The sequence below is a fragment of the Trichosurus vulpecula genome, chromosome 7 (assembly GCF_011100635.1).
Source record: "Trichosurus vulpecula isolate mTriVul1 chromosome 7, mTriVul1.pri, whole genome shotgun sequence".
NCBI classification, from domain to species: domain Eukaryota; kingdom Metazoa; phylum Chordata; class Mammalia; order Diprotodontia; family Phalangeridae; genus Trichosurus; species Trichosurus vulpecula.
This window is the reverse complement of record NC_050579.1, coordinates 237216146-237243060: the sequence shown is the minus strand read 5'-3', so window position 1 is coordinate 237243060 and position 26915 is coordinate 237216146. Positions and strand designations below refer to the sequence as shown.

General features: G+C 39.7%; 1 protein-coding gene across 1 annotated transcript in view; it reads right to left on the bottom strand.

Annotated features, from left to right (window-relative positions):
* The window catches only part of RCAN2 (regulator of calcineurin 2), a 368124-nt gene that overhangs the window by 133820 nt on the left and 207389 nt on the right, over positions 1 to 26915 (bottom strand). The window lies entirely within an intron of this gene.

Here is a 26915-nt window from a genome sequence, read left to right as displayed (position 1 = left end):
CCAGTAACAGGGTGCTGCAGTATCATCTCAGGGCAGCTTTGGCTCTAAGACTCGGTAATTCCCACATCAAAAGAGTCACTGATTGACAGCTCAGTTCAAAACCATTTGTCTCCTTCGTCTACTCAGAGTTACTGTCCTCGATAATCGCAGCCCACAAGTGGTGATAGAGGGAGTGAAAAAATTCAGGAAGCGTGTGCTGATTCAGAGACTCTCAACTATTATGGTCTCACAGCATCTTTAGGTTTCCCATAACTCCCCCGTGCTCCACTGAAAACCAGATCCAGTCTTCACTTTCTTCTTAGGATTGTGGGAGATTTTAGAGATTTAGCAATAGAAGAGTCAAACTATATAGAATGTCAAAACTGTGAAAAATCTTAGAAATCATCTCATCTGACTTCCATGGGTGGGAAAAGAGGGGAAGTAATTTACAGTCAAGAGCAGGAGAGGACAGGAAACTGTATAAGTACAATTCTGTTCAAATAGCTAGTATTCTCTTCCACCATTGAAAAACAATGAATGATCTAGGACTAGACCATGGCCCGCACAAGCTTATTTAAAGATCAGGGCATGCTACAGTGGAAAGAATGATTCTGGAGTCAGAAGACCCGAGTTCAAATCCCACTGCTGATGGTAGACATGTGATCTTGGGCAAGTCATTTAAACTTTATTGGTCTTGGTTGGTGGCCAGGTGGCTTCAGAAGACCCTTCCAGATCTCCATCTCTGGTCCTAGGAATGGGGCCAAATATGATTTCTCTTGCAGATACACTATTAGTGGACTAATTATATCTCCATGGCCATCTCTCACCCTCAGCTCTGGCCTGCAGTATTTGTCCGGCTGAGCCTGGCTTCCATCCTAGGGCTTTCTTTGTCTCTTGCCTTAGACACCCTGGAAAGCTTTTCCCCTCCCTCCAGTCTGATCTCCTGGCTTTTTCACTATTGGGTCAAATCACATCACTTTCCCTCCAAAGAAAACTTAAGCCTCTGGAGGGCTGGATCGTCATATCTTTTCTTTGTACCTGTGACAGCTAGAAAAGTGGTGAGTGTGGTTCAGTGGAAAGACCAATGACCGTGGAGTCAAAGGACCCAGGTTCACATAAAATCTCCCATGATTACTACCCTCATAATGTTGGCAACTTATGTAATTTCTCTGTGCCACAGTTTCCTCATTTGTGAAGAGAGGAGTTTCAGCTAGATGGCCTCTGAGGTCCTTTCCACCTCTCAATATATGATCCTATGATCCTACATAATAGGTACTTAATGTTTGTTAAATTGAACCAGGTGGTACACTGGATGCTGGATTGAAGTCAGGAAGATTCACCTTCCTGAGTTCAAATCTGACGTCAGACACTTCCTAGCTGTGTGACCCTGGGGAGGTCACTTAACCCTGTTTGCCTTAGGTCCTCAACTATAAAATGAGCTGGACAAGAAAATGGCAGACCACTATAGTATCTCTGCCAAGAAAACCCCAAATTGGGTCAAGAAGAGTCAGACACAACTAAAAAATGACTAAAAAATGACAAAATTGAACCAAATAAAGCTCAAGTTAAGTATCATCTCCTGCAGGAAGACTATTTAGCTTCCCTTGGTTGATAGTGCCCTCCCCACCAAATTACTTTGCATGTAGTTTTTATTTAATTTTTCTCTGTATGGTTGGTTTCCCCTCAAATAGGTTGTTACCTCCTTGAGGGCAGGAAATGCTTTTTTTTTTAACTGCATTCCCAGCAAATAGCATAGTGCCTGGCAATCATTACGTAAGAATTTATTAAGTGCTTACTATGTTCCAGGCTTTGTGCTAAGTTCTGGGGACAGAAAGGCATTAAGCAGTCCCTGCCCTCAAGGAGCTTATTGTCTAATAGGGGAAGACAACATGTAAATAATGAGGAACCCATAAGATATGTAGAATATAGGAAAGTAATTTCAGAAGGGAAGATATTAGCAGCTAGGCGTTCTGGGAAAGGCCTCTTGCAGAAAATGGGACTTGAGGGGAGTCTTGAAGGAAGCCAAGGATTCTAAGAGGAAGAAGTGAGAGGGAAGAGCTTTCTACTCATGGGGAGTATTCAGTGCAAAGATGAAGAGATGGATGAGAGACAGAGTTTTTGAGGAACAGGAAAAAAGCCAGAGTAGCTGGAATACAGACTGTGCAGAAAGCAAGAAAATGTTAGAAGACTAGACAAGTTGTAGAGAATTTTAAATGCCAAACAAATGACTTTATATTTGATCCTGAAGACGGGAGGGATCCAGTGAGTTTATTGAGTAGGGCCATGACAGACTAGACACTCACTTGGATAGCAAAGTGTAATATAGATTGAAGTGGGGAGAAATTTGAGACAGCGAGACCAATAAGGGGACTATTGTAATAGCCTCAGCAAGAGGCGATTAAGACCTGTGAGTGGGGAGAAGACATATGTAAGAAATGTTGTAAAGATAGAAATGATAACATTTGCTGCACAGTAGACATTTAATAATTTTGCCATAAGAAATAGTAGATATATGGAATTCAAAGAAGTTTAAAAATTCTTGTACAGGTGATGTCAAATGGAAGTGGGCAGCTAGGTGGCGCTGCAGTGGATAGAGTGCCAGGCCTGACATCAGGAAGACTCATCTTCCTGGCTTCAAATCAAGCCTCAGACATTTACTAGCTACGTGGCCCTGGGCAAGTCACTTAACCCTGTTTAACCCAGTTTCCTCATCTGTAAAATGAACTGGAGTAGGAATGGCAAACCACTCTAGTATCTCTGCCAAGAAAACCCCAAAAGGGGTCATGAAGAGTTGGACATGGTTTAAATGACTGAACAACAACAAAACACCCAGACATTTGATACATGTCTGTGGAATGAATGAGTGAATTGAATTGGTTAAATGAAGAAATACCAGCTGAAATTCTGTTCATTAATTTTTTGGAGTTGGTAGGAACAAGACAAAAGAAAGGACTTCCTTAAGCTTTTGAGGATATTGCTAAGGTTTTGGTTATCTCCTGAAAGGAGCCTTTGGTTATCAGAGGAAAAGGATAGCTCAAAGAGCCATTTAAAAACCACCAGGGTCCCTAGAATCTATAGTATGGTGGCATCAAGAAGAGACGGAATATTTGGGATTATGCAAGAGATGGAATTTTTCATTTCGTTCAAGTGTCGTGAGGCAGAGCCAAACCAGCCATTGTGGGACCAACAAAGGAAGAAGAGAGAGGCTGAAATGAAGAGGAGCTAGTATTCTGCCCCCCTGATTTTGCCATGTCCTTTCAAATGTTCTTGAGAATGAAGATGCAATTCCCCTTCAGAATCCCGCCATATCCTCAAGGGAACCATTTGGGCAACCTGTCTGGTGTGCGCTCCATCTATTAAGGAGTCCATCTGCACCGCGCTCATTGTTCATAGCTTGGTGCCAATCACCCTGAATGCACGAGGTCTAAACATGAGACAAGAGCCAGAGGCATTTTCAGTGTTTAAGTAGTCACTAGAGCAAAGAGATGTAATTAAGGAACAAGAGCCAAACTACTTCAGGAACAGATGCAAAACCTTAGGTTAGACTTAGAGCTGCAAAGAACCTCAGAGCCCATCTAGCCTAAACCTCTCATTTTACAGATGGAGAAGCTGAGTCCCAGTGAAGTTAAGTGACTTGCCCAAGGTCATCCATGAAGGTGGGATTTGAACCCAGGTTTTCTGACTCCAGAATCAATGTTCTTTCTACTGTCCTCCAAATGTTGGGAAGATTTTTACTTCCTTCCCTAATAATGCTGGCATTCTCCCAGGGGACAGCAGAATAAAATATAAAGCCAAGACATTCTCAGTAGAACCATTTTAGTTCAATATTTATTGATCCCCCCTTTTCCCTCTTCACTTGTTGTATCCTCACCCATGCTTTATGGAACAATTCAACTGAAACACCATCTCTTCCAGGAAACCTTTCCTGGTCCCTCTAGTCAAGAATGACCTTGACCTCACAAAAAATAATGCATACCTACAACATTACATATACTAGTTGTCTGTGTGTCTTACCCCCATATCAAACTTTAAGTTACCTGGAGAGGGACTCCATCTATTTTTAAACTTTGTATCTTTTCCTCTAATATTCAGCATAGTGTTTTGCATATAATTAATGTTTATCAAATTAATTAACTTCCATCATGCACTAAATATATTGCATGGCCCTCCCTTAGATTCCAAGTTGGCTGACATGCATCAAGACTTTTTTTTGCACAGATACCCAAGAATACTGTGCAGATCATATCTTTTGGTTATTTCCTGCTTTGTCCCTTTTATTTGCCTTCTCACTGATCTTCCCACCTCCACCCCCACCCATTCTGACAATGGTGGTTGTTAAATATGATTGTCAGGAAGAGTAATTAGTAGACAGGAATATGGAGGACAGATTCAAAAGCAGTGTGATACAATGGAAAGACATAAAATCAAGCTTGAGGAGATTAAAATCTAGGGCAGTGGGTAATGGGGAGCCATGGAAGATTTAAAGCCTAAAAAGAAAAGCAGCATTCCTCCTCTCCATTCCTGATAGAATAGGACTAATTTAAGAGAGTAAGGAGTGAAGCAAGGATGTCATCACTTTACCCCCAGAGGTTCCCAAAGTGGGCAATATTGCCCCCTGAGGGGCACTGGAATGATCCAGTGGGATAGTAGTAGCCTTTGGTGCAACTGGGAGGTGTTGAATAAAAATAAGGGGGTGGTGGAAGCATAAAGAAAAATGAGAAGGGAACTTTGAAAAACCATTCGCCCATGTTTCAACTGTTGTGTAACAGAGTTAAAGTTGTAGCGATTTCATTATTTTCCAAATAAACATATAAAATGCAAGTTATAACCAATCAGTGGTCAAGTCCGCTGACAGGTTTTAACAAGCAAGTGTTGGTAGGTGTTGCACATTCTTGGGAAATACAGCATTCATGGGCAGGATTATGTGTGTGTAATGACTTGTTTACAATACGATACTACACGGTTATATGATGCAATATATTGCATCATTGAAATTTCAATACAGGAAAAAATCACAGATTTACAATAAATTATTAAATTTAAGATGTGTCTTTTTTTAAAAAAAAAATCTTATTTTTTTTAAATCACCCAAATTTCAAAAAAACTATTAAAGGGTTAAAGAAAAGTAGATTTCCAGGGTGATGCTGAGCAAGTTTTTGCTTTTTTTTTCTGTTTTTAAAGAAGGCAGTAGGCCAAAAAAGTTTGAGAACCTTTGACTTACTCCATGCATAACTTTAGGCAAGAATCTGTGGGTCTCCATTTCCTTATCTAAAAAATGAAGGATTTGGACTAGAATAGCCCTAACTTCCCTTCTAGTTCTAGTCCATGATTCTATAATCTATAACCTGAGTTTAAATCTTATTTCTGACATTTATGAATTAAAATTCCTTAGGAGGGTCCTAACCTCTCAGAGCCTCAGTTCCTTAATTTCTGAGATAAGTGGGGTTGAATGGTTTTTCAGTTCCCTTCCAGCTCTGCATTTCTGTGAAATAGCACAAGCCTTAAGCCTGGGATTATGACGGCATTGCCTAGAATAATTGGAGAGGCGGATAAGTGGAGAGAGCTCACAGGAAAGTCGAAGGAGACCAGTCTTTATTCTATTGAATTCAGTCAGACTTCAAGAGCTTAGAGGGTTTTCAAATTTATCTCACTTATCTGCACAAGAGTTTGAAGCCAGAACATCCTCAGGAAACCTTTATACAATTTTGTGTGTGTGTGTGTGTGTGTGCGTGTGCATGCTCTCGCTCATGCCTACGCGTGTGCTCTGTAGTTCTATAGCTCAGCTCCAAAGCAATAATGAATGAGAAGCATATTAGCTTCTGATCCTTTGGGATCACTAGAGAAGCCCTATTTTTACAATAGGTTTTGAAAGATCAAGGATTGGATCGGACTTTTTTTGGGTGAGAAAAGCATTAAATCAACTGCTACGGAGGCCCACTGCTCACTGACCTCTTCTTAATCTAGAAGAGTGAGCAACTTACCATCCTCAATCTTTGCCAAGTCAGAGGCTAAGGCAAAGCAACCAAAGTTATAAACCTCAGTGGGAGAATTTGACCAGGAATCATTTTTTACTCTACAGCCTCTTAGGTGTGCTTGATGAATTCCATAATATCTTTTTTTCACTGGTCACTTAATCATTTGACTAGTAGCTAGTGTCTGAGGCCATATTTGAACTGAGGTCTTTCTGACTCCAGACCCAGCTCTCTATCCACTGAGCCACCTAGGTGACACCGAGCTGATACCTAGGTGCAGCTAGGTGGTGTAGTGGATAGACCACCTGGCCTAGAATCAAAAGGACCTGAGTTCAATACCAGCCTTAGACACTCTTATCCTGTGCCATCTCCAGTCATCCTGATCTCTATCTGGCTACTGAACCCAAATGGCTCCAGAGGAGAAAGTGGGTCTGGTGACTTTGCACAGCCCTCCCTCACCTAATTCAGTTGCAAGTCATGGCATCACCTCTTTGATGTCACAGGCCTCTTTGAGAACAAAGGACAAACAACAACAAAACAACATTTGACAAATATTTATTTAGCACCTACCATGGGCCAGGCATTGTGCTAGTCAGGGGTCCTCGAGGCCACATGTGGCCTTCTAGGTCGTCAAGTGCAACCCTATGACTAAATCCAAACTTCACAGAACAAATCCCCTTAATAAAAGAATTTGTTGGGGCAGAGCCAAGATGGCAGCAGGAAAACAGGGACTTGCTTGAGCTTTCCCCCAATCCCTCCAAATACCTGCAAAAAATGGCTCTGAACAAATTCTAGAGCTACAGAACCTATGAAATAAAAGGGGGAAGCAGGTCTCCAGCCCAAGACAACCTGGATGGTGGCTAGGAAGTGTTTATCACACCATACTGGGAACGGAGTGCAGCCCAGCGTGAGCCATACCAGGACAGACCAGGTTCTGGGGAGATCGGGTGGAGCAAGTCTTAGGGCCCTGAATCACTGATCTGTGGCAGCTACCAGACTTCTCAACCCACAAATGCCAAAGACAAATTAGCAGGTCAGTGGGAAAACTGCTGGAATGGGGTGAGAGGAGTGTGTGGTCAGCCCCAGCCTCAGGGGAGGCGCAGGTGGTACAGTGTAGCTGCAGTGGGAGTGCAGGGAGCACTTTGCTGGTGCAGAGGCAGGGTTCTCTTGCTTTGCTCCGCTTGGATCTGGGACATGGTCCTGGTTGGTGATTCTTGGGGACAGAGGAGTGTTGGTGCGGCAGAGCTTGCAGTGACAGTGGAGTAGAAGTAGCTCTGAAAATAACAGCACAGCCCATAAAGCTTGGGACAAAGTACTCTCTACTCTATAAGCAGTCATAGGGAACATGAACAGGCAGCAAAAATGGATAGAATCTTCTTTTGGTGACAAAGAAGATCAAAACATACAGCCAGAAGAAGCCAACAAAGTCGAAGAGCCTACATCCAAAGGCTCCAAGAAAAATATGAATTGGTCTCAGGCCATGGAAGAGCTCAAAAAGGATTTGGAAAAGCAATAGAAGTAGAGGAAAAATTGGGAAGAGAAATGAGAGTGATGCAAGAAAATCATGAAAAACAAGTCAATGACTTGCTAAAGGAGACCCAAAAAATGCTGAAAAAATAACACCTTAAAAAACAGACTAACCCAAATGGCAAAAGAGCTCCAAAGGCCAATGAGGAGAAGAATGCCTTGAAAGGCAGAATTAGCCAAATGGAAAAGGAGGTCCAAAAGACCACTGAAGAAAATACCACCTTAAAAATTAGATTGGAGCAAGTAGAAGCTAGTGACTTTATGAGAAATCAAGAAATTTTAAAACAGAAGGACATGAACAAAGGAATGAAAAAATAGAAGACAATGTGAAATATCTCATTGGAAAAACCACTGACCTGGAGAATAGATCCAGGAGAGATAATTTTAAAATTATTGGACTACCTGAAAGCCATGATCAAAAAAAGAGCCTAGACATCATCGTTAAGAAATTATCAAGGAAAACTGCCCAGATATTCTAGAGTCAGAGGGTAAAATAGAAATTGAAAGAATCCACTGATTGCCTCTTGAAAAAGATCCCTAAAAGAAAACTCCTAGAAATATTATAACCAAATTCCAGAGTTTCCAGGTCAAGGAGAAAATATTGCAAGCAGCCAGAAACAATTTAGTATTGTGGAAACACAATCAGGAAAAGACAAGATCCAGCAGCTTCTACAATAAGGGATTCAAGGGCTTGGAATATGATATTCTGGAGGTCAAAGGAGTTAGGATTAAAACCAAGAATCACCTACCCAACAAAACTGATTATAATACTCCAGGACAAAATATGGATTTTCAATAAAATAGAGGACTTCTAAACATTCTTGAAAAAGAAAAGACCAGAGCTGAAGAGAACATCTGACTTTCAAATAACCAGAATCAAGAGAAGCATGAAAAGGTAATCAAGAAAGAGAAATCATAAGGGACTTACTAAGGTTGAACTGTTTTGGCTACATTCCTACATAGAAACTTATATTTGTAACTCATGAAACCTTTCTAAGTATTAGGGTAGTTAAAGGGAATATACATATACATATACATATACATATACATATACATATACATATACATATACATATACATATACATATACATATACATATACATACAAAGGGCATAGGGTGAATTGAATATGAAGGTATCATATCTAAAAATAAATAAAATAAATACAATTAAGGGGTGAGAGAGAAATATATTGGGAGAAGGAGAAAGGAAGAGACAGAATGGAGTAAATTATCTCACATAAAAGTGGCAATAAAAAGCAGTTCTATTGGAAGGGAAGAGGGGGCAGGTGAAAGGGAATGAATGAATCTTGCTCTCATCAGACTTGACTTAAGGAGGGAATAACATACACACTCAATTGGGTATCTTACCCTACAGGAAAGTAGAGGGGGAGGGGATAAGAGAGAGGTGATGATAGAAGGGAGGGCACAATGGGAAAGTAGGTAATCAAAAGCAAACTCTTTTGCAAAGGGCCAGGGTCAAGGGGATAAAATTGAATAAAGGGGGACAGGATAGGAAGGAGGGAAATATAGTTAGTCTTTCACAACATGACTGTTATGGAAGTGTTTTGCATAATGATACATGTGTGGCCTCTGTTTAATTGCTTACCTTCTCAAGGAGGGTGGATCAAGAGAGAAGAAGGGAGAAAATTTGGAACTTAAAAGTTCTAAAAGCAAATGCTCAAAAAAGGTTGTTTTTTTTTACATGCAACTGGGAAATAAGATATACAATAATGTGGTATAGAAATCTATCTTGCCCTACAAGAAAGTAAGGGGAAAGGTGATAAGGTGGGGGAGTGGGGTGACAGAATGGAGGGCAGACTAGGGAAAAGGGCAATCAGAATATATGCCATCTTGTGGTATGGGGAGGGTAGAAATGGGGAGAAAATTTATAATTCAAAATCTTGTGGAAATCAATGTTGAAAACTAAAAAAATATTAAATAAAGAAATAAAGAGAAAAAAATAAAAGAATTTGTTCTGTAAAATTGGACTCAGTCAAAATGCTGCATCCAAGGGTCTAGAAGGCCACAGGTTCCCCACCCTTTTCCAGGGGAGAATAAAAAAGAAAAACAAATGTCATAGTACCTGCCTTTAAGGAGCTTATTTTCTGTTGGAGAATGTTAGAACTTGAAAAGGCTTTAGATATTGCCTAGATTTGTATGCACACCTGTCAGTAATGCTGCAGTGCCTGAGAGGCTGACTACATATACATTCTAGAAAGGAGGTCATTCCATGCAGCTTGCTATCACTTTAAACTGTTCCCCTTTTGACTTGCTCTGCCCTCATATGCTTATCTGCAGATGTATCTGATGCATTCCCCCATTTGCCATGACTTAGTACCATAAGCTAAATTTTATGAGAGGAGAGACAATACCTTATTTATCTTTTGGTTTTCTTCAGTGCCTAGTATGGTACATTGTACAGGCTGCTACCCACCCCGACTATAGCAAAATCTTTTTCATCTGGAGTCCTAACCACTGGAAAATTCAAGGAATTATATTTAGGAATTGTTTCCTTTGGCTCACTCTTTATTTAGCTTTTATGGGAAAGGACAAGTAAGTGAAAAATTTTAGAAGTAAGGACTCTCAGAATAGCGCTTGTCAATACTATGCTCCTTCCTTCTCTCACCTCTAAGCACCCCAAGTTTCTTTCAAGGTTCAGCTTTCCTTCCTCCTCCAGGAAGTATTTCCTGATTTCCCCCAGTTAATAGTGCCCTCTCCCCTTGTTCCTCAAATTCCTCATATATATTGACTTATCTATACATATATGTTGCTTCCCTACTGGAGAATTTAAGCTCTTTGAGGGAAGGGATTATTTTGTCTTTGTATTCCCAGTGCCTAATACAATACCAGACATATAGTAGGCACTTAATAAATGATTGTTGATTGAATGGGTGAATAAATGAATTAGTAGACTTTTAATAAATGTTTGTTGAATGAATAAGTATAAGACACTTGGCTTAGTCCTATAGAAGATAGGCACCTTGACAAAGGGAAAATATATTTTTATAAAAAACCATAATCTCATTAATAATTTAGATCAACTTCCTTCCCTTGCAGGCAATGAATTGTAAGGGGCTTCTTTGATTTTGTGTGACTTTTTTTAAAAAAAAGTTTTTTAATGTATCACAAAGTTATTTATGGTTTTATTATAAGAGCTAATAAGCATCCAGGAGTAGGTATTCATGGCAGAACACAGACTTCTACAAGATGCCCATTAAGGTACAAGAGAAGTTGAGCTCAGCTGATGCAGTTAATCTCATTTTGAGATCTCTGCACAGTTTTTAAATCAAAATGGGGACTTGAAGGTCAGTGTCGATTGCGTAGCAACTACAATTTAGCATTATTGCAGTGAGATCATTTTAAATTCCTTGTTAGGCTCTTTTCAATATGTTTTTTAAAGCTATACTCATATTAGTTATTTGTCATTGAAAAGATAAATAATTTCATTCCAAGATGGCCATCCATCATTACACTCCCGATTGTCTCAAGTGGGGAATAACGTCTTGGAGAGGCAAGGTCATGGTATTGAAACAAGGGCACAAAGGGAAGGGCTATGGGGATGAGGACATCATGGGGTGATAGATTCAGAATTGGAAGGAACCTGAGAGGCCATCAACTCTAGCCTCTTCATCTTACAGATGAGGGCATTGAGCGACTTGGCCAGGGGTAACTAATAAGAATTTGATGCAGAATTCAAACTCAGGTCTTCCTGACTCCACGTTCAATTCCCTGACCAATATACCAAGCTCACCCTGGGTTTCAGTCACCTTCACTATGCGGTAATCTTGTTTTTTGAACCTGGGCAAGCAGTCTCTCTGGGCCTCAGTTTACCTACCTGTAAAATGAGGGTGTGGGACTAGATGAACTCTACCATCCTTTCACTTCAAATAGTCTATGGGCATGGGCAGCATTTGTGACCCTACACAACACAAATATTGCAACTGCATAATTATCAATCAATCAACAAGCATTTATTAAATACCTGCTATATGGTAGGAATTGCTCTGCGTTGTACAAAAACCAAAATGAAATGGTCCCTGCTCTCGAGGAGCTCATAGACAATGGGAGGAAACAACATGTACACACATACATATACACAAAATAGAAACAAGTTAATTTTAAGGAGGAGGCACTAGCAGCTGAACGGATGACAGGCCTCTATAATTCAGGATAGGTTAAGTGATGTCTTATATATTTGCATGACAAAAATCCTCAATAAAACATAAAATGCCCCCATGGAAGAAAAAGCCTGGATTTTAAGTGAAAGGACCTGGGTTAGAATTCTTCTTATGTATATCTGGTCAAGTCACTCTTCCTTTCTGGGTTTCAATTACGTTCTCTATAAATTAAAGGGATTGGACCGAGTGGCCTCTATGATCCTTCACAGCTACTAAATCCTATGATGCCATGAATAAATACTCAAAGCAGAAAGAAAAGTGCCACAACAAGAATCTTCCATTCGAGAAAACCAGAAGCTGAAAATAACCCTTCACTCTTTGCTTAGAATAATACAGCATAAAACGACAAAGTAATGTGAGACCGTGTCTTAGAGAAAAAAAAAACAGAAAGAATTAGATTAGACTTTGTAGATTCACAGATGTACTTGAAAGTAAACCAGGTATGTGGGGTATGGAGCTGATCAGGACAACCTTGAGAAATGGATTTTCCTCCCAAACCCAACTGAGGAATTCACAAAAGGCAACGGGCAAGTAACAGAGACACTGAGGTGGTAGGATTTCAAATGAAATGCAAAGTATCTATACTTTGTTATTCCTTTTAAAATATGAAGACGTTTCCTCATCAGAACTGATGGAATTAGAGGACAGCCAGGCGCTGGCTGACAAAGGATTGGTCATGCCCCATTGGTCCTTCAAAAAAGTAAAAAACTCCTCTGTTTGTGGAGTCAGGCGAGGCAGAGGACAGCTCTGAAAAGGGTGACCTGTGGCATCAGAAAAGAGAGCTATGAAAGGATTCAGCTTTTGAGAGGTCTTCACCTGGGGAAAAGAGGTGATTTCTCTCTTTTCCTTCACCCCAACAGTCATGATATCATGTGGCAGGGCTACTCAGACAGCAGGAAATGCTGCTCCTAGAAGGGAGCAGGCCAGACAGTCAAGGCAAGAGACAATTTTAAGGAGTTTGACCCCCGTGAGTTAAGAAGAGAGTTATCAGGAGTACAGCTATAGAGAGATCACCTGAGTAGCCTTCCCAGAAGAGGTGCTACAATCAGGGCAACAGAATGAAGACACCACAAGAAAAGAAGGGATATCAAGGCTGAAGATATAAATTGCTTTGGCCATGTGCATTTGTGCATGTATACCTTTCTACCAAAGAACCTATCCTTCCCACTAATATTGTATAGTTCAGGGAGAGCGCACCCCAGGTTTATGGTAGGGGGAGTATATTTTATTACTATTATTCTTATGATGCTATTTTAGTAAGGATTTTGCTTGCATCTAATTACATCTACTGGCTGACTATTAAAGGTAAGTGCACCAATGGGTACTCATAAATAAAAGTTTTAGGAGTAGGGACTTACAGAACCCCCAGGGACTCTGACATACATGCATACATACATGCATACATACATACATACATGTGTGTATGTACATATATATGTATATATGCATACATAAAAACATTTTTTGTGTTTGTGCAGTGTTGTTTCCATGTTGTCTGCCCCCTTGAATACCAGGGACCCCAACTACGAGTATGATTTAGTGTGAGGGGAGGAGGATTTCTATACAAATCGAACTGTGACGTGTCTGTACATTAACTTAATAGAGGAGATTTTTAAAATTGGGGACTTTTCAGTCCTTCTTTGAACTCATTTCTCTAGAAGTGCTCGTTCTCAAATTAAATAGTAATAGAGACAGGAACTGAATCTTTGCTTTCATTGGTGTTAGGCAATCCCAGTGAAGATCCCCTGCCAGAGCCTAGAGGGAAGGGTAACACGGCCAATATTTGTCAGAGGCACTCAGATCTTCCTGGCTACAAGGCCAGATCTCTATCCACATTGCCTCTTCATGGAAAAATTATATTCTCTGCGGATTAAGGAAAATTAAATTCTATCATTAAGTGACATAAACCCTATTCCCTGAACTGACACACTATTCAATTTCTCTGGAACAAGCACAGTGATTTTAATTATTGATTTATGTTAAGACCTTTTGCAAATGGACTTGGGTGAAGAATCCAAGCCTCAAATCCCATTGATAACACCAGAATGTGTGTATATTTACTGTTTTCTCTTGGGGGATTGTGCTTACTTGGCCCCCTTCCTCCCACCCCTCTCTATTGGTAGATAAGAATAAGGTCTCAGAATGCTGTATCTCAGACAAGAGTCTAACCAAACTTTCATCCTAGGAACATAGATTAAGAATTGGAGAAGACCTTGCAGGACATCAGGTAGACATTCTTACCGATGAGGAAACTGAGGCCTAGAGAGGAAAGTGACTTAGTCAAGATCATACAAGTCGTAACTGGTAGGCAGCAGAGATTTGAACCCAGGCCATCTGACTATAAATCCAGCCCACCTTCCTTTGTACCAAGCCCCCACTAGCTTTGATACTTTGAAACCTGAATCAAGTTCCAAGCCTTGATTGCCTCAAGTCTGCAAAAAAGACATAGAAACTCAGGGAATCCTTCAAAGTGGCCCACTCTCCAAGGCAAAGAGAAGTAGAAAGACCACAGGACACAGAAACAGAGCATCTTGGATGTATCTAAACCTGCCTCTGCCATTTACTTACCACACATGTGACTTTGGGCAAATCACAGCTCTGGGCCTCAATTTCCCCACTGGCAAAATGAAGGGGTTGGACTAGATGACCTCTGGGGTCATCTAGAGTTTTAGAGATATGATCCTATGGACCTTTTGACCTCTCCAGGCTTCTTAAACTGTACTTGCCTCTGTGAACTCTGTAGAGACCACACTGTTCTTCAGACAAAAGCCTCCATCTCCTGACTCCAGGCATGTTCAATAGATGTCCTTCACACCTAGAATTCATCCCTACTTCATGCTTTCCCTGGCTTTGTTCAAGTCTCAGCTAAGATCCCACTTTCTGACAGAATCTTTCCCCAGCCCTCCTTAATCTTTTTTTTCAAATAAATTTTTTATTTTTAGTTTACAACACTCAGTTCAACAAGTTTTTGAGTTCCAAATTTTCTTCCCCTCCCTCCTCTCCCCACCAAGACAGAATGGAATCCAATATATGCTCTACATATACCTTTCCATTAAACTTATTTACACAATAGTCAAGTTGTAAAGAAGAATTACGACCAATGGAATGAGTCATGAGAAAGAAGAAACAAAACCAAAAAAGAAGAGGAAAAAAAAGAGAGAGGGAACAAATAGTTTGCCTCAGTCTGCGTTCAGACTCTTTAATTCTTTCTCTGGATGTAAATACCTCTTTCCATCATGAGTTCTTTGGAGCTGTCTTTGAAACTTGTATTGCTGAGAAGAGCCAAGTCTATCAAAGTTAGTCATCACAGAAGCAATATGTCTGTCATTGTGTACAATGTTCTCCTGGTTCTGCTCCCCTCACTCAGCATCAGATCATGTAGGTCTTTCCAGGTTATTATGAAGTCTGTAATTCCCCATTGCTTACAGCACAATAGTATTCCATTACATTCATATACCACAACTTGTTTAGCCATTCCCCAATTGATGGGCCTCCCCTTGATTTCCAATTCTTTGCTACCACAAAAAGAGTTGCTATAAATATTTTTGTACATATGGGTCCCTTTCCTACTTGTATGATCTCTTTGGGATACAGCCCTAAAAGTGGTATTGCTGGGTCAAAGGGTATGCACATTTTTATAGCCCTTTGCAGCCATCCTTAATCTTAATGCTTTCCTTCCTATGGTAATAACTCCATCATAGATAGATAGATAGACACATATATGCATGTTTATATCTTTATTTATATATATATATATATACATATATATATATATACATATGCACACACACATATATACACACATGAATATAATATAAATATTCACATGTATATATGTATATACACACATATACTGTGCATATACGGAATTTTTATATTATGTGTATATGTATTATATATTGTATATATATACAGATACAAATACATATACTATGTATACACACATATAGTGTATATATACATAGAATTATATATATATATAATATATGTATGTATTATATCTGTGTATCTATTGCACTGTTAATGTATTTTTTGCTTGATGGGAAGATCTTTCCCATCCACTAGTAGTGGTCTGCTTAAGTCACATGGAAGCCTAAGTCACATGAGCCTGGGTCACAAGGGGTGTGATGCCCTCTGACCCTGAAGAAGGGTATATATACTCTGAGGTTAGCATTTTGCTTTGGGGATCACTTACAGGAGGAGTGTTCATGTGATTTGGCCAGACAAGACTCTGGGTAGCTGTTAAGGAGCCCCTCTGGCTTTGAAAAACCAGATGTTGGTGCTTCTTTCTCTGGTAACTGTGTATGTATTGTTATGGACAGACAATTAGAAGCCATCTGGTGCTTTGTGTTATTTGCTCTGTTTGTAATTTCTGCTTGTCATTTCCATTTGTATTTGCTCTGAAGTTCAGGGTGTTGAGTTTTTCCCTAAACTAAGTGAAATACATACATACATACATTATATATATATATATATAGATATATAGATATAGATATAGATATAGATATATAGATATATACACATATATAATGTATGTATATGTATATATGTGCATGTATGTATACATATATATACATACATATGCATATATGTACATGTTTGATTAAAGTAAGATTGCTGACCCCTTTAAAGGTGCTTCCTTTAGAAAAGCAGATCAAAGAACCTGTGCTAGCAGCCCTCCTGTGTGCTAGTGTTATTGGTCTTACACCCCCACAGTAGCTGCAAGCAACATTGTTGTTACCTCTACATCTACACATCTACACTTATACATATGTATACACACATATATAATATACACATAACATTTTATACATTATATTGTATATGCACACATATTACACACACACACATACATAATGTATATATTACACATATAGAGCAACTAGGTGGCACAGTGGATAGAGCACTGGGTCTGGAGTCAGGAGGAACCAAGTTCAAATCTAACCTCAGACACCCATTAGCTGTGACCCTGGGCAAGTCACAACCCTGTTTGCCTCAGTTTCCTCATCTATAAAATGAGCTGGAGAAGGGAATAGCATCCCACTCTAGGATCTTCACCAAGAAAATCTCCAAAGGGGTCACAAAGGGTTGCACACGACCGAGAAACAACTAAGCAATGACGACAGCGAAGTACTCAGTATTGTGTTTAGCACAATGTAGGTACTTAATAAACGCTGTTGACTTAACCATGATTCATGTGCAGGGAAAACATGATATCTCTATCAGGATCAGGACAGTGCACTGGAAGGAGAGAAGCATGTATACAGGACCTACTACGCGCCAGGCATTGCGCTAAAGTCATCCTGACCTGTGTCCTGCCATTGGACTTCGATGACTCTGGAGGAGAAAGTGAGGCTGATGATTTGCACAGCTCTGCCTCACTTAAATCCAAGCCACTGGTGAGTTAAGACATCACCTCCTGATGTCATTGGTCGTCTTTGAGAATGAAGGAAGAGTAACACCAACAAGAAACATATTACGTCCTCACAACCACTGCAGGAGGTATGTGCTATCATCATCTTCATTTTACGGTTGAGGAAACCGAGGTTAACAGAGGTTAAGTGACTCGCCCAGGGGCGCACAATTTGTAAGTATCTGAGACAGTATCTGAACTCAGATTTTCCTGAGTCCAGGCCCCGAGCTCTCTCCATTGCTCCTCTTAGCCATCCATCCATGGGCAGAAAAACTGCAACACTGAGACTGAATCATTGGATGCCGTAAGTGTGGAGCTCCTTAGGGCAATGTCGTTCTCTCAACCAACTCTATGAGCATTTCAAGTTCTGAAAATAACACTCAGAATGTCTTGCATTTCCAGAGGTCAAACATTTTAGGACAAGGTGCAAGATGGACACATAGTTCCCCGTGTGATAAAGTAGAAACCATCTGAGATAGACAAGCTCTTATGAAGCAAGTCAGGCTATCGTGGAGCTAGCAGGATATTAGACGAGGCTTAGGTTTGGCATCTCATCTGGGGACTGTAGTTGGTTCACTGTCTTATCTAACAAAGAAGGTAAACCTGATAAAGTCTGTAATTGAAAATGTAATTGAAAAAGATAGATAGTTCCTTTCAGAGAAGGACATCTCGGGCAGAGTGTCAGGAACTTTTGAAAAGTTGAAACATTCTCATTCTGTGCCTGGTTTTGAGGGCCCCAGACTTTTCAGAATGCTTCCTCCAAGTAGCAACAGCTACATCTGATAATGATTGGGTACAGTTTTATTACAAGATAGTGGAAATGAACAACATACTTTCTTCAGGAGAAAATTATTACCAAAGGCAATTTATCTCCCAGCCAGAAGGAGTAGCTGATGATTATTTTTGCTTCAGATAAACTTAGTTTGTACAGTTTGGGACAGGGATTTTGTTCTGTGTACTCATCATCAAGCTGATGTGGGTAAAAGATCCTATCATACGGTATGACGGATAGACTATGAGACTTGGAATCGGAAAGACCCAAGACCAAATCTTGCCTCAGATGCTTACTAGCTGCGTGGACCTGGGAAAGTCTCTTCATTCTCTCAAGCCTTGTTTTTCCCATCTATAAGATGGTTTAATGATAGCACCTATCTCCTGGCATTACTTCCAGGAATAAATGAGAAGATTTATGAAGGAGGGCTCTGAAAACCTTCAATCACTATATAAATGTGAGCTATTATTACTACAGAATTCTTGTAGCAAGTTGGAAATAGGGGATCAGTCAGGCGAGTCAGTTAATAAGCATTTATTAAGCACCCACTGTGTGCTAAGCACGAGTCAGCCAATAAGCATTCAGGTGGCTCAGTGGCTAGAATACCACCCCAGGAGTCAGGAAGACTCATCTTCCTAAGTTCAAATCTGGCCTCAGACACTTACTAACTGTGTGACTGTGGGTAAGTCACTTAACCCTATTTGCCTCAGTTTCCTTATCTGTAAAGTGAACGGAGAAGGAAATGGAAAGCCACTCCAGTCATTTGCCAAGAAAATCCCAAACTGGGTTACAAAGAGTTGGACACAACTGAAACGCCTGGACAACAACAAGAATGTGCCAAGCATTGTGCTAAGTCCTGAAGATACAAAGAATGACAATATGATCTCCGCCTTCAAAATCCCTGCCCTCACATGCTAATGGGGAAGAAAACCTATAACTAACTAGGTAAATGTAAGATAAACACAGAGTAGAAGGAATGTAATCTCAGACTGGAAGTCACTAACAGCTGGGGGACCAGAGAAGCCCTCTTGCAGAAGGTGGGATTTGAGCTGAGTCTTGAAGGAAGCCAGGAAAACCTGGAGGTGGAGGTGAGGAGGGAAAGCATGCCAGGGATAGGGACCAACCAGTGCAAAGGTTGAGAAGGGAATGGAGGGAAACAATATAGTATTAAAACTATGTAGATCACACCATGATGGAGTAGTAAACTGTAAGATGACTAGTGTCATTAAGTTGTTTTCAGTCGTGTCCGCCTCTTCATGATCCCATTTGGGATTTTCTTGGGAAAGATACTGGAGCGGTTTGCCATTTCCTTCTCCAGCTCATTTTACAGATGAGGAAACTGAGGCAAACAGGTAGGAGGAGCTAGGTTACAGAAAGTTTTAACTGCCAAATGAAGCTTATGTTTAATCCTACAGCTAATAAAGGCCCTCTGGACCCCCCTGGAGACAGCTGGATATGTTTTGACTCATGCACTTTGTCAAAAGAAGACACAAAATTCAAACACTAGCATTTCCATCTCTCAACACAGATCTGATCCCCTTCAGCAATATATAGTCTTAGAGAATGGCATAGGGCACTGAGAGATTTGGCCCAAGCCAGTACGTGTCAGAGGCAGGCCTGGAACCAAGGTGTCCCTGATGCTGAGCCATCTACACTGAACCAAGTTCCTTCTCTTGGATTTCCCTTCATATGAGAGTAGAGGGAGAGAACAGAGTGTGGGGAGAGCACTGCCTTGTTTTGTTTTTCAAGTCAGTGCAATTCAACCAACATTTATTGCACAGCCTATGAAGGGACGATTAGTTGCCATTTTCTACCTGTGTTAATTTTGAGCGTTGCTTAAAAAAAGAGGGGGTAGTTCCAGAGAGGTTCTTATCACTGCTGTTACTTGGAGGCAGGGGACAGCGGGCATAGAGCATTGACTTTGGTCTTCAAAGTTCTGGATTCAGCCCATTACCTCCTATGTGGCTGCTCGTGTCACTTAAATTTCCAGAGCCTCCATTGTCTTTTAAAAAATTAATAGTACTATTTATTTAAACTATATTGCATGGGAACTTAGGGATAGCTGTTAGATCTAAAGCTTGAAGAGCCCTAAGAAACCGTCTAGTTCAATCCTCTCATTTTACAGATGCGGAAACTGAGTCACAGGAGGAATGGCTTTGTACAAGGTCACGCTGTTTGTGTGCATCAGAGCATTTAAACCTGGGTCCCCACAGTCCTCTAAGTGCAATGAGGATCAAATAGGATGTGTTTGTGCACACGGCATTTTGTAACTATAAAGTACAAATATAAATGTTAGTTTTTATTATTTTGAACCATTATTATGAGGGCGTGTGGTCACAGCTAATACGGGTATCTCCTAAGGCTTTGTCCTGGGCCCTCTTCTTCCGCTATACAATTTTGCTTGGTGATCTCATCAGCTTCCGTGGATTCAATTATCATATATATGCAGATGCTTCTCAGATCTATTTATCCACCCCTAACCTCTCTCCTGACCTCCAGTCTCTCATCTCCAACTGCCTATTGGATGTCTTAATTTGGATGTCCCATGGACATTTTAAACTCAGCATCTCCAAAACTGAACTAGTATCCTTCCCCAAAAAATCTTGCGCTCTTCCTAACTTCTTTATTACTATCCAGGGCTCCATCATTCTCCTTGTCACTCAGGCTTGAAACCAGTGTGTCATCCTTAACTATTTCTGTCTGTCTCTGTCTCTATGTCTCTCTTTCTCTCTGTCTCTGTCTCTCTGCCTCTCTTTGTGTCTCTGTCTCTCTCTGTGTCTCTGTGTCTCTTTGTGTCTCTGTCTCTCTCTGTGTCTCTGTGTCTCTTTGTGTCTCTGTCTCTCTCTCTCTCTCTCTCTCTGTCTCTTTCTCTGTGTCTCTCTGTCTCTGTCTCTGTCCCTCTCTGTCTCTCTCTGTCTCTCTGTTTCTCTGTCTGTCTTTCTGTCTCTCTCTGTGTCTCTGTCTCTGTGTCTCTGTCTCTCTGTTTCTCTTTGTCTCTCTGTCTCTGTCTCCGTGTCTCCGCCTGTCTCTGTGTCTCTGTCTGTCTCTCTGTCTCTGTCTCTCTGTCTCTCTCTCTGTCTCTCTCTCTGTCTCTCTCTCTCTCTCTCTGTCTCTTTCTCTGTCTCTCTGTCTCTGTCTCTTTCTCTGTCTCTCTGTCTCTCTCTCTCTCTCTCTCTCTCTCTCTCTCTCTCTCTCTCTCTCTCTCTCTCATCTCCCATATTCAATCAGTTGCCAAGAGCTGTTGTTTCTATCTTTGTAATCTCCCCTTTCTCCTACCTGACACAGCTACTAACCTGGTACAGATTCTCACCAGCTCACATCTGGACTGTACCTGGGTGGCCTCGAGTCTTTCCCCACCCCAGTCAACCTCCACTTGTCAAATTGATCTTCCTAGAGCACAGGTCTAACCATGTCACCCCTTCTCACCAGTGAACTCAGTGGCTCCCTATTATCTTCAAGATCAAGTTGAAAAACCCTCTGTTGGCATTCAAATCTCTTCATAGTCTAGCCCCTTCCTACTTTTCCAGTATTCTTACACCTTATTTACTCATCTCCACATATCTTAGGACCCATGACATGGCCCTGCTTTTTGCTTGTTCCTCACACATGACATTCCATTTTCCAACTCCAGGCATTTTCACTGGCCATCCCTTGTGCCTAGAATACTCTGATTCCTGGCTTCCCTGACTTGCTTCAGACACCAGCTAAAACCCCTTCTGCAAGAAGCCTTTCTACTTCCCCCTTAATGCTCATGACTTCCCTCTGTTGATGATCTCCAATGTAGCCTGTATAGATTTGGTTAATACATAGTTATTTGCATGTTGTGTCCCCTGTTAGGCTTTGAGCTCCTTGATTGCAGGGACTGATTTTTGTCTTTCTTTGTATTCCAATCATGAAATACAGTACTTTGCACATAGTAGACCCTTAATAAATATTCGTTGACTTGACTTATTGCCTAGTGAAAAAATGCTAGCAGAATATGTATTCCCTGAGTTTCCGTTAAAATATGATAAAATGCCATTTTTAAGTGCAATTCAATTTCAACGGAAATAGACCTACAGCACGCGACATGAGTGCCTCTGTAATTCACACCAGTGCAAATGTCCTTGAAACACTGACATTCTTCCAGTAGTCCTAGTGGAATTTCTTATTTAATCACTAATCTGTCTTCCTGTCTAGATCTAAAATGTCCCTAAGACACAGCTTAGATTTTTCCACTCATGGTGTGTCTTTCTCCTGCTAACATTTCTTTCTTCCCTCCCTATAAAGGCATTTCTTCTTTCCCGTCTTCCTTCCTTCCTTCTTTCCTTCTTCCCTCCCTCTTTTCTTTACTCCTTTCTCTCTTTGTCTTTCTTTCTTTTTCTTCCTTCCTTCCTTCCTTTCTCTTTCTCTCTTTCTCTTTCTTCCTTCTTTTCTTCCTTTCTTTCTCTCTCTTTCTTCTTTTCTTTCTCTCTTCTTTCCTTCTTCCTTCCTTTCTTTCTCCTTCCTTCCTTTCTCTCTTTCTTTCTTTCTTTTTTTCTTTCTCCTTTCCTTCTTTCCTTCCTTTCTTTCTTTTCCTTTCTTTCTCCTTTTCTTCTTTCATCCCTTCTTCCCTCCCTCTCTCCCTCCAATCATAGAATCAAAACTGGACTTTAGAGTCACTTCCTCACTTACAGATGGGGAAACTGAAGCCACAAGAGAGGAAGCGACTATCCAAGACCACACAGTTAGTAAATATCAAAGCTATAGAAACTTAAAAATAAACAAAAGTTTCTTCCCAATACTTGCAAGATTTTCTTAGAGAAAATTCTTAGTTTTCATTTTCCCTTAAACCCTGCCTCAGTCTTGGCCCCATTATGGTGAAAAAGAATCAGAGATGGAAGAGAAAAGAGGAGAGGAGACAGAGAAAAGAGAGGTTTTACATCATTATCCAGAAAGCTAGGATTGAAGTATCTTAGGTAAATAGTCTTTTAATGATAAAGGTAAGCTATAAAAGTATAGCAAAATCACTTAACAACAAGGGCAATAGCCAATGGTGAACATAGTGGACAGAGAGCTGGTCTCAGGGTCAACAAGAGGTGGTCAGATGTGTCAAATGCCACCTTTGACATATGCTGGCTGTGTGACCCTCTCAGGGCTCCAGGATCACAGCTCTGGAGTTAGAAGAAAACTTAGAGGTCATCTAGGGTTACAAGTTGCAGGGAAGGGGCTGATCTACTTTAATAGAGCAAATCCCTCACTGGGAGCCCCCAACATTTATGAAACCAAAAAAGCTGGTTTCAAAAATGTACAAACTTTATTTTACTTAGAATATTTGAGGAATGGAGCAGTCTGGTTAATTTATTATCTTGGCGGTAATAATCATAGGAGTAGGAATAACTGACATTTGTATAGTTGTTTAAGGTTGACAAAATTCTTGATATTGTATGAAGAAAGTCTCGGGAACACCACCCCACATAGTACCTCTTCTTTGGCTACCCTCTTGACTCTTTCCCATAATTCCAGTCAAGATCAGGACAAGACCAATGCTGGCACTTCAAGAACTCAAGGTAGTTTGTTCACCTGGAAAGCAAATACCTTGCCCACCATGTTTCCATGCCAATAAATCTGCAGGAAGGGGAAGCCTGGCTTATATACACATTATCTCATTGAGCCTTAAAACAACTCTGTGAGAAACCAAGGTATTGCTATTCCATTTTACAGAGGATATAATATCTTGCTAACGGTCACAGACCTTGGAAAAGTCTGAGTTGGGAAGCCGGAAAGTTAGGAAAGATATGACAGGGGCTGCTGGAACTAGCTTGAACCAACTCTTGGGAACCTTCTCAGAAACTGGCAAACTCTATGAATAAAGACTTAACTTATTGCTTTGTTGATTTCTAGCCTTAATAAAGTGATAGAGAAACTGTTAGTAATGAAGAGGAAACAAAAGTGTGTTGATTGTACATTTTGTGGAGGAAGAGGTAGTTATTAAACATTTGCCAGCACACTGTTAATATATGGGAGATTGGTCTGAAGTTGGCTCATTTTTTGTGTTGCGCTTTTAATCAATCTCTGATATAAGCTTGGTTAGCTGTCAAAGGATCATCGCTCTGGAGTTGGAAGAAACCTTGGAGGTCTTCTCATCCAAACCCTTACTTTCCTAATGAGGAAACTGAGGCTCCAGAAAGGCTAAGCTACTCACCCAAATTAATCTGTGTACTTCTCATAACAGCTGAATGTAAAGTGTGCCAAGGAAACAAACTCCAAGCATGATGCTTTGAGCTGACCAGGGTTTTGGTTTCCAGATAAAAGGCACGTATTTCGTTAAGTAGCAATATGGTATGGATTTACTTAAATAACAAGTGAAGTAACATTACACATACTGGTCATGAGTCAGTAACATACTATAATTGTCAACAACAATAAAAGTTAATAATAAGTTTCTTCCTTCTTCAGTGTATTCTCTCCACAGATGCCAAAGTGATAATCTTAAAACATATCTTAACCATGTTACTCCTCCTGTTCAAAAAGCTCCAGAGATCCTTATTACCTCTAGGATAAAATAAGATAAAAATCCTCTGTTTGGTATTTGAAACCCTTCACCATGTAGCTCCAACCTAGATTTCCAAGCTCATTTACACATTCTTGCTCTTCATTCATTCTGTGGATGGGCCAGACAAATTTGTCTTATTACTGTTTCTCATTCATGACATTTCATCTCTCACTTCTCTGTATTTGAAATATGCTAAACGTTATTCTTGGAATGCATTTCTTCTTCACCTCCAAATCTTATCATCCCTAGCTTCCTTCAAATTTCTGATAAAATACCATCTCTCATTCAAGACCTTTCCTTATCCCCTCAAAATACTACTGCCCCACCCCAATTTTACTTTGGATTAATATTGTTCATATTTTATATTTAGAAATATAATTTATTTTGTTTATATTTTACATTTAGAAATATAATTTATTTTGTTCATATTTTCCATTTCTAAATTTTATAAATTATGAAATAGAAATATTTTATATTTATAAATCATATCAATTTTATAAGTCAAAATAGAAATATTTTATATTTATAAATCATATCAATTTTATAAGTCAAAAATTAAAAAATTTATATTTATAAATCATCAAATTTATAAGTCAAAATAGAAGTATTTCATATTAATAAATCATATCAATTTTATAAATCAAAAACAGAAATATTTTATATTTATAAATCATATCAGTTTTATAAATTATAAAACTGAAATGTTTTATATTTACATATCATGTTCTTTCTCTTAATAGAATGTAAGCTCCTTGAGGGCAGGCACCATTTCCTTTTTGTCTTTGGACAATGATTCTTACACAATGCTAATTACATAGTTGATGTTAAAAAATGCTTTTGAGTGCTGAATGAAAATATGGATAATACTACAGCTTAGTTGTCTTATATAGAAAACCTTATGTTACAGTGTGAGTAAACAGGAGTGTAGTGGGATACAGCCCTCAGGGAAACTGTAGTATATCATTAGTATTATGGTCTTACAACCATGTTTCTTGTAGACTCCACAGCTTTAGTGTTGTAGAGAAATTAGAAAGAGCACAAAGGAAAGAAACTAGAACCCATGAGAGAAACCAGGAAGGAGCTGGGATTTTTTCAGGAAGGAGAAGATAGGAGACAACATGGTATAATCAAAAAGCACTTGGATTTAGGAATTTAAAGATCCAAATTGGAGTCCTATCTTCATCATCAACTGTGCCTGTGATCTTGGACATTTTATTTTTCTGAGTCTCATAGAATCTGATGAGTGAAGAACTTCAAAAGTTCTCTGGTAAAGTCCCAAGCTGAGGAGGAACCCCCTTTACAACATCAGGAATACTTAAGTAATCATCCAGATTTCGATTTAATGCCTCCAGTGTTAGGGACCTCATCAATTCCTAGGCAACCTATTCAATCTTTTGGACCTTTTAATTATCAGAAAGATACCCCTTGCATTGAGCTGAAATTGGTTTCCACAAATGATTTCCATTCCTACTTTGTTCTCTGAGGCTGAATGGAAAAAAGACTAATCCTTTTTCCATATGATAGCCCTTCAAATACTTGAATACATCTATCATGTTTTTCTCAAGTCTTCTTTTCTCCAGGATGAACAACTCCCAGTTTCTTCAAATGATCCCCTCATGGAATAGTTATGTTCTCTTATCATTTGATTGCCATTCCTTTGGATAGTCTATGGCTTGATACAATGTGGTGTACAGAACTGGATGTAATAATGAGATAAATTCTAACCTGAGCAGAACATATTATCAGTTTTCAAATTTTGTATACAATGCCTCTTTCAATGCAAAAATTAACATTTTTTGGACTGCCATATCATACCACTGATTCATTACTAGGTTTGCAGTATTAAAACTCTCAGACCTTTTTTTATTAACAAAATCTGTTATCTACCCTGAGATCTTTGGGGATTCCATTTCTATTTTCTGTTTTTCTATTTTCTATTAACCCTTGTAGCTTTGGGTTATGAGAAAATTTGAGGTAGGCCTTCTGTACCAAGTCATTGATAAAAATGGTCAATGTAAGAAGCGCTATGAACACAAAGTCATGGCATTTAACTGGCACCTATCTTGACATTAATTTATTCATCACCACTCTTTGGGGTCAGCCATTCAACTGGTCCCAGGCCATTGAACTGTATCACTATCAAGCCCGTATTTCTTCATCGTATCCACAGTGAAACAATGAGAAACTGGTGAATTCTTTATGAAAACTCAATTATATTTGGTCTGTGATGTTCCTCAGATCTATCCATCCAGTTACTTTGTCACAAAAAGAAATTTGGTTAATACGGCATGACTTGTTCTTGATCAAGCCATGCTATCTCTTAGTCTTACTCTTTTTTTGTGTAAAGTGCTCACAGACCATCCCTCTAATATGTTGATCTAGAATTGTGCCAATAATGGAAGTCATTATTCTAGTCAGCTGGTAGCTGACCAGCTTGAATTTTAAAGGATTCACCTCTTTTCCCATTTGAAACTGACAACAATACAGTTATCCCTTCCACATCATGATTTTCCCCATTGCAGTTTCATGGATTGGCATAAGAAATTAAATGGGAATTT